This window comes from Pholcus phalangioides, unplaced genomic scaffold (genome assembly GCF_987345545.1).
Source record: "Pholcus phalangioides strain wild (caught in Gottingen) unplaced genomic scaffold, Ppha-v1.0 ptg000008l_1, whole genome shotgun sequence".
Classification (NCBI taxonomy): Eukaryota; Metazoa; Arthropoda; class Arachnida; order Araneae; family Pholcidae; genus Pholcus; species Pholcus phalangioides.
The window spans coordinates 39,529,705-39,538,699 of NW_028301601.1; positions in this window are offsets into that span (position 1 = coordinate 39,529,705).

Genomic DNA, 8,995 nt, shown 5'->3' on the forward strand with positions numbered 1-8,995 from the left:
ATCATATATTTCATTTCAGTTGATTAGAAGATGAATGATTGATTGAAGTTGTTAATAGAAACAACTTGCACACATGATTTGTCATACAAAAAACATTTTATTTCAAACATATGTTCATAGAGAGTTATCATAATCACAATTTATTTGTTGTACTTTTCTTAGAAATCGCACCTTTCAAGAATATAATTTTTTGAGATTCATTAATTTTCATCTGCATCTTCAAATGTTGATTTACCTGAAATTAGAAAGAGGAAGAAAAAAACACTTATTATGCTTATCAATCTTTAAATGTACTGTATATTTGATTTCAAATTATAACAGTCTTTAGTTGCATAAGTAGAAATAATTCGTGCACAATGGCACTTTGTCGACTCGCCACCATTTTATCACAGTAGGATCCAAAATGCATCAACTGTGTTTTACAAGGGAAGCCTGGCATTGCACACAGATGCACTTGTTTATGTCTATAAGTCTGTTTCAGGTTAACTTTGCAGTGAAGAGAAAGGTAGAGAGTGTATTCCTTCGCCGCAAAATATAGTTCTCATATATCGGAGGTTTAAGATGAACCTTTATATAGAATATTTCAATTTTTTTCTATGATTTTGAAAAAAATACTGAAAAAATATCGTTTTGAACCGATGTTTACTTGTTTAAAATTTTTAAATTATAAAAAATATTGGTCACCATTATCAAAAATCCATAGCAACGACACTCTGGCGCGATATCCTAGAAATTTTCCCCGCCAATATCACTGTCGTGTTTTTTCCGTTACACAATTGTATACTGTATATATATTTTTTTTTCGTCATTTAGTTGAATTTTCCATAACGATACAATTTTTCATTGTTTTACATGCAGTTATAGGCTTACATAAATACGAATATTCAATCAGTTTTATTTTCTCCCAAAAATAGGCTTCAGTGAGTTCAGATATTCACTCATAGATTACAAGAAGTGTTTCTCTTCTACGAGAGCACCGATATTGTTATGAGAGGCCCTCTATGGGTGCAGAAGTTTTGGTTTTAGGTCCTCCTTTTTTTTTAATTATTTATTTTTTGCAAAGTTTATGGGATAGTTTTAGTTTCCGATCACGGAGAGTGTTGACAGAGTCGCGACATCCACTCACACGAATGGACGCCATCTTCCACCTACCTGTTTCTCCAGATGCCCCTTGCCTTTAGTGTCTCTTCAGATAAAACAAATGAGAGAGGGGGGGGGGGGTCCACAGTGGTTTGAGCTTTCATCTTTTATGTGACAGTTGCGTCTTTATTTTCACCATAGATAGCCACGCTAAAGTTCTCTGCTCTCCCATTCCTGAATACTATATTTTTGGTTTTAGAATACTCACTGTAAACAAAACTCGATAAGAATTATCCATAATAACCATGAGCAGCACATTAACCGTAACAAAAGACTAAAGCTGTCGTGAAAACAAGTGGTATCGACGTATACCGTTCGGGGAAGAGGGGGGGGGGGGGAGGTCGAGCGACGAAAATTTCGGCAAGAAAAGTGAGTAGAAGCTTAGCCGCTGTGGTGGTCGAGTGGTTATAATGCCGGACTCGTGATGCGAGGATCCGGGTTCGAACCCCACAGTGGTGGTCGGCTGAAGTTGGTTTTCTGTGGTTCCCAACTTCAAGGCGCAAATGCGAGCCGATCTCCCCGTTAAAAAGTCTCGCCACAGAGAGCAACAGTCCTACAACGATAAATCATTCAATCATAACACTTCACTCATAGTTAGAAAAACTGGGGGCAGATGACAGCACTACACATAACAAGCATGACACAGAAACAAACTTTACGTCAGGTTGCACTACACGTACACGCACATTCCCGCATGTACCGATTCGTTGGGGGGTTCCGCGGGGGGGGGGGGGTGCATGTGTGGTGTAGCAGTAGTAGGTAGGGGCTCGGGGATCCATGATGTTCTTAAGTCAGCCACCTCGTTGGGCAATTTGCCTGTTGTGGCGTTGTATTTGTATTTGTATAAAAATTCTAAACTTTTCCGTATCATTATTATTATTTGGTGCTATTCCTGCATTTACACGTGGAAACCAAGTTTTAATCTGCTTCTTAATTTTTTTTGATTGGCTTCAAAAATTTTATTTAATATTAATTTTTTCCATATAAATTGAAGAAAAAATTAAAAATGCCCAAGTTTTTGAGGGCCATGGGTGATATACAGTATTTTAAAATTATACGTTGCTTTCATAATATTTTTCGTTTGGATTTTTTTTTGTGAATTAATTTCAGCTGAGGGCAGGGAAATATTGCAGAAAAATATGACTGTTTTTTGAAATCTTTAGTGTTACTTACGGCACATCAATGAAGAGTAAGTGACACGCTGACAGAAGATAATTATTTTTTCCAAATTTTAAGACACTCTCTAATCAAAAAACAAAACAAATGATTTCAAAAACCTCACTTTAATTTCTGAAAGTATTGGCAATGGTTTTCTTTTTAATTCTATAATTATTACTAATTTAACTGTGCCATTACGTTACACGTAAAAAATATTTTTCTCAGTGAGAATGGCGAGAATCGGCCATATCTTACCGAGGCTGCGCATCGATACATTGGTTAAGAGGCTTTCGTTCCCATAGCAACGAGTGATGCGGTTCCCTCGTAGCTTCCTCTTCACTGCAAAGTTAACCTGAAACGGACTATAGATGTATTTACCTAGGGCTTCACAGATCTTAGGAGCCAACATTGCAAAGAAGAAAATCATACTGACACCGAAAATTCTCTATGCAGATCACAAAATATTTGGAGTTTATGTCTGCATCTTCCAATATGTGAAGATCATCACTAAGTGCTGAAAAAGTTGAATATAATATTTTTTACTTTGGATTATTTCTCCTAAAAATATGCTTGGCTGCCAAGAAATTTGGCCGGCGCCTAAAATGTTTTTCAATTTTTCGAGCCATGTTTCTACCCTAAAATTTTGGTCAGACAGATGAAGTGAAAAAACCTATTGGCACGCAGCTTACTTAATATTTTCACTTTACTTTCAGCTTCGCTCTAAAACACATCCTTAGCAACCTCTTGTGGATCGGGGAACCCTATTTAAATTAACATAGAAATTTTGCAGTGTTGTATGGTCTCGCTAGTTAAAAAGTATGATATTATTTGTCGTCAATTATATTAATTGTTTTAATATTTCCATTCACAAAATTTGCTAATCAGTAAATATGATAATAACATTTTCAAAGAATTAATATTGCTTTTCAGTTGGCAAAGCTTCTAAAGGTTTTTTTTAATGTCCTCCCTCTCATTTATATAGCCAAGACAAGTTTTTCAACAGTATACATGTTTTTACTTGCACTGGTCAAATTTTGAGTGGTACAGGTAGCCATTAAGAAATCTATCTTAATTTGCTCAATTCAATTATGTCAAAAAGAGTTGTTCTTTCAATAGTATCAGAAAAAATTATGATTATAAAGAAAATTACTCATAGCAAGATATTTCTCGAGAAAAACCAATATGGTATGGACTAAAAACAATGCCACCTTTCCCCCCTGCCCCTTGCTTATTTTGTTTTTGCACATATAAAATGTGTTGCTGAAATTACAATAATTTCAGAGGGAAGTATGTTTCTGTTAAGTTTTATATTGAGAAATGTTCAAGTGATTTTACAGTTTACAATTTTTATGAATTTTCTCAACTTAAAATTGAGTGTGTATAAAATAGGTTATTTTATTCATCATGCAACATAAATGAGACACTGAAATACATTTCTTAATAAACGTGTAAATTTATGTAATACAGCCTCTCCGAAACGCTATTATGTCTGCGATCTGATATAACGCCAAAATTCTTTGGGTGGGATGGTGGCATTAAATCGGGGTTCGACTGTATTTGTTCCACTAGGGTTGTTGATACAAATGAAATCAGTGAAAATGATGCGACATAATGTTACGATTTATGTCATTAAATCAGGCATGGAAATATTTTATTTTACATGAAAATAATAATGGAAACTGTTGCTCAAAGTCAAATACAAAGAATTAAAATTAACTTTGTTTGCTCTGGTAGAATTGTTTGTTAACCTTGAAAACCTTCACATAACTTCGTAGCTACCTACAGCCAAGTTCCTGGGAAACAAAATTTTTCAAGAGTTAGAAAAGTCTCACAAATGTATATACAATATATATAATACAATATAATATACAATACAATATAAATACAATATATATACAGGGTGATTATAAAAAAACTATCCCGACATATGGGCCACCTAACTATCATACCATTCACAGAAACTGAATGAAATTTTGGTGTAATTTTGGTGTGAAATTTTTGATGTATGCGCTCAAGAATGATATGGAAAACAACAGTGTCACTCTAACAGTTACGGTTACAGTGAGAAAATTTCGAAAATATCAAATGGCAACACCAAGTTTTTTGTATTGGAATGTGATCTCCATTGTGAAAAACCCTAAATAGCGTTCGAACGGCAACTGTAGCATGAAAATCACCGGCGGTAGATAGGCTAAAAGTGAGGACAACCAATAAGGACAGAGAAGCAGCATAAAATAAAGCATTTTATTGTGTTTCACAAATTTGCCACATGACCTTGTGGAGAACTAAACAGGCTGGGATCTCAGCCGAAGAAACGGTGTGACGAAGGAAACGAACATTAATGCTCTGGTGCACGGCAAAGTCCTTTTTACTTTTTCCTTGCCTAGCTCCGGGCATTTTCGTGCTACAGGTGTCATTCCCATGCAATTTAGTGTTTTTGAGTATGGAGATCGCATTCCAATACAAAATACTTGGTGTTGCCATTTGATATTTTCGAAATTTTCTCACTGTAACCGTAACTGTTAGAGTGACACTGTTGTTTTCCATATCATTCTTGAGCGCATACCTCAAAATACCTTATGCCAAAATTTCATTCAGTTTCTGTGAATGGTATGATAGTTAGGTGCCCATATGTCGGGATAGTTTTTTTATAATCTGTTATATAGTTGGAAATATCACGGATGTGCCAATGTTATAATTAAGTTTTTACGGTTATGAATAATCACGGCGCCAATGTGACGGTGGTAATTGTTACGACACCAATGTGATGATGGTTGTTTTTCACGGTACCAATTATGTTGTGGTGCAAAGTTACTGGGTACAATTTAAGTTGAGTACCCCAAGAAAGAAAACTTTTGGCCTGGTGATCATATTAGTTGGGAGTACAATTTTGAGTTGTTACCGTGTTCGCAATAACCCTTTGTGTGTCGGTGAGTAATTCTCCTCAATAAATATGTACTAGAGCATTTTAACCCAAACAATTAAGTCACAAAGAAAAAGGAATATATCAACACACAGAGGTCTAAATGCACATTAGGTTCTTTAATTCTTAATTTATATAACCAAAAACAAAATACCAAAAAAAAAAAAAAAAAAAACAACGATGCTGAAATACCTTACTTTACTTATCAAAATTAAAAATTATTTGGGTGCAAAACAAAAAAAAAAACTAAATATCGCTGCAGTTTGGTTTTGCCCAACCACTCAACAAAATTTTTGACAACCGGATTTCGATAACAGTTCCCTTTAACTTGAACACTCAGTACGGACAGTTCGTTATTTCATGTCATCCTTAGACGGGCGAATTGGCTTGGCCAATTTGAACGATTAATGTCCTCTGTATCTGCTGAAGCGACGGTCCGTGCACATGCTTTACGATGTCGGAGCACCAAAAATTCTCCATCTGTACTACCACTCGGGGTAGTGTGGTCGAAGTACCATCCTTGGACTCATAGACTAAAGATATAAATAGACCGCGCACGCTATTCATAAAACTTGTCGAACGTGAAGAAAAGATGAGCAGTATTGTCGGGGGAAGAACAGGTTCTGCGCTATTACATTTGGCTCGTTTTCGCAGAACATAGTGATTTCGTGTTAATGCTAGGATGTTGTTGTAACGAAATTTGACTCGATCGAGTTGATGGAAACTTTCCTTCATTTCTTCAATGAATTTCATTCATTCTTTTGTAAAATATTTAGGGAATGAGGGATTCGAAAAAAAAATCAATTCTATGTAATATAAACAAATATTGAAAAACGAAATTTTTTTATTTTCCAAAAAAGGGATAATTCCTAATAATTTAAGAATTTTCAGTTTTTAAATATTATTATATATATAACTTATCTCTTATATATACAGCCTATTTCATTTATATTTTTAAATATTCTCTTCTCATTCACTTTGTCACTTTTAATTTCGAAAATTTATTTTAACTAGGGGTTATTAAAACAAAATTATCTTCCAAAAACATTAAAATTACTCTAATCATATATTTATTTTGAGTATATAATTATAATGCATCATATTATGTTATGTAATGTAACACATTCACACTCGTACCATATTCAGTCATGAAATATTTAAATAATAAGTAAAAGTTTCATTTCCAACATTCTTGAAAAACCTTTTATATATTGTAAAACCTTGTAATATTTCAGGAATAAAATGAATTTTTCAAGAAAATTGCAATACCTCATCGTCAGTACTTTTCTAAATTATAAGAAATTAAATTTCGTGTAGCGTATATATGTAATAATTTAGAGTACGTAAATGTATGTTACATGTGACATATGTGTAACCTCTTCGCTCCAGAAGTATACATATGTGAATCTTCATTTTTTTCAGGCATTAAGTAGTTTTTAGAATGATTCTTTCTTCAAGTTAACATCTGAGGTACACATAGTGACTTCAGATCTTAACTCAGACGGTCCTAATAAAGATATTGACTGAATATTAATTAATCAATTAATTAATTGATTTTTCTTGTTTGAGGGCAATTTCACACATACAACGCAAACACAAATTAATCAATAAAAAAATTTCTTTAGTGTAATAGTTTTATCTCAAGCGTGAAGAGAGGTAAAAATACTATTTTTAGAGGTAGTTATACATTTTTATGCAAAACTGTCATTGTCTAGAGGGTGAGTTTTCATTACATTCCATTTAAATAAAATATTTGCCGTAAATTCCTCATTCTGAAAAGCATATTTTCTTCAAGTTGAGCGAAACTCGAATAAACTCACTAGCTCGCCAAATCTTGCGGAGACGTATATTTCAGTTAAAAGTTAATAACTCATTACTTCAATCATTTATTACCAAGAATTCTATTAAAACATTTAATAATGGCTCATGACATTTGAATTTTACCAAAACTTGGAACTTTAATTGAATTAAATCCAAAATGGAATCGTTAAAAACTGAGACTACGTCAGAAATCCATTGAATCGTCAATTTAATATTCCAATTTTTAATTTATAAGAAGGGGAATAAGCAAAAAAGTATTCCCTTATTAAAGGATACTGGTCCCCCTTTCCTAAACCGTTCAGAACATCCGAAAGCTGCGCAAGTGTTGGCCATTCTAATCAAAAATAAGACAGCGCGTGTAGATCGTCATACGAATAGCCATAAGGAAAGCATTGAAAGCGAGATTCCCTGACCAGCCTTTTGACCGGAGTCACGTGACTTCGGATCTTTGCTTCACATTGTAACCCTTCGCGCGCGCTCTATATTATTCTTACTCTGTGCTTGGACTGGACTGCAAGAGTCTGCTGCTGGGCTTCATCTTATATGACTGCTAGTTGCTCCTGGGTTCCTTGCATTTGGTACGAAGGTGTAACAGCCGGTGAACCTTCCTCCTGGATCAGTTGGGAGCAACTGATATGACGAAATGACTCTTCATACTGTTTTTTACATTTTTTTATAGCTGTTTTTCTTGAACTTACATCCTCAAGTAAAATGTTACGACTTTTGGCAGTTAGAAATAAAATGGGGTTTGAGTGACTTGACTTGAGTTTCAGGGGATCTTCAAGTTACATGGAGGTGGGGGATTCTTCAACGGCGGGACCGCTCTTTCCCGTGCAACTGGTCCCGATCAAAGCGGTTCAAGATTAAGCGTGCCCACTTAATGTTAAATTTTGATGCAAAGTTGGCCACCTGGCGGTAAGCGTACGAAACTGGGGAGAGACTTGACCACGCCCTCATCTGTTTTGATTGACAGTTCACCCCCCCTTCCCTCCTCACTTTCTCCACCAGTTTGATATTGTGTATTAATATTTAAAACTCAACATGTTCGAAGAGAAATTACATTATTACTTGTTTTCCGAATAAAGAAATAATTTATTAATAATCCACCCCGGATGGCTCTTTAAATGTTAATCTCTTAATCTCTGAAGATGTTTGAAGAATGATTAGAAGAAAAACAAGCTTGCAACAGGTAGATTATTATTATACAGGAAGAATTATCTGGGCGGAAATGTGTAAAATTTTAAAAGAATATTTGAGGTGTGCAGTAAATTAAAATTGATGGTTGCGAGATTTACTAAATTATTTCGTACCCCAGAAATATATGTACATAATACTGATGGAAAAATTTAGAAACTAGCTTAAGGTATAATTACTCCTCACAATTTCAACTGGATGCCTACTAAATAGTAAAATTGATAAAATAAAAATTAGGAAAATGCATTAAATGCACAAACATTAATGTACTGAATATATTATGATGCATTGGCTATGACATCAATAAGCAGAGCTGTCCCAGTCTATTTCCAAAATGAAAAATGCTAATGATTTATTCAAAATTATATGGAATATTGAGGCCATTTTCTAATTAAAATATTTCATACAAAGTTTAACAATTTTAATTAACTTGTGATTTAGTAATCCATGTTACAATGCATAACTTCATACAATGATCAAATGATGTGTTTCATTTAAATTAATTTCATTGAACTCAGAACTCCACTCACATATACGTATAAAAATTTGCCATTGTCTGTTATTGTAAAAAAGAAAAACCAAGTTGTGAAATAAAAAAAATTCATTTATTTCATCAGCTAGAAACTTATGTATAACAAAAATGAGTTACAAATGTGACTTCTAATATAAAACAACCACAAGTAACATACCAGTGACAACACTTGTGCTTCAAACTGATAAAAATCTCTTAATGACATAAATAAATAGTTCTAAACTGGA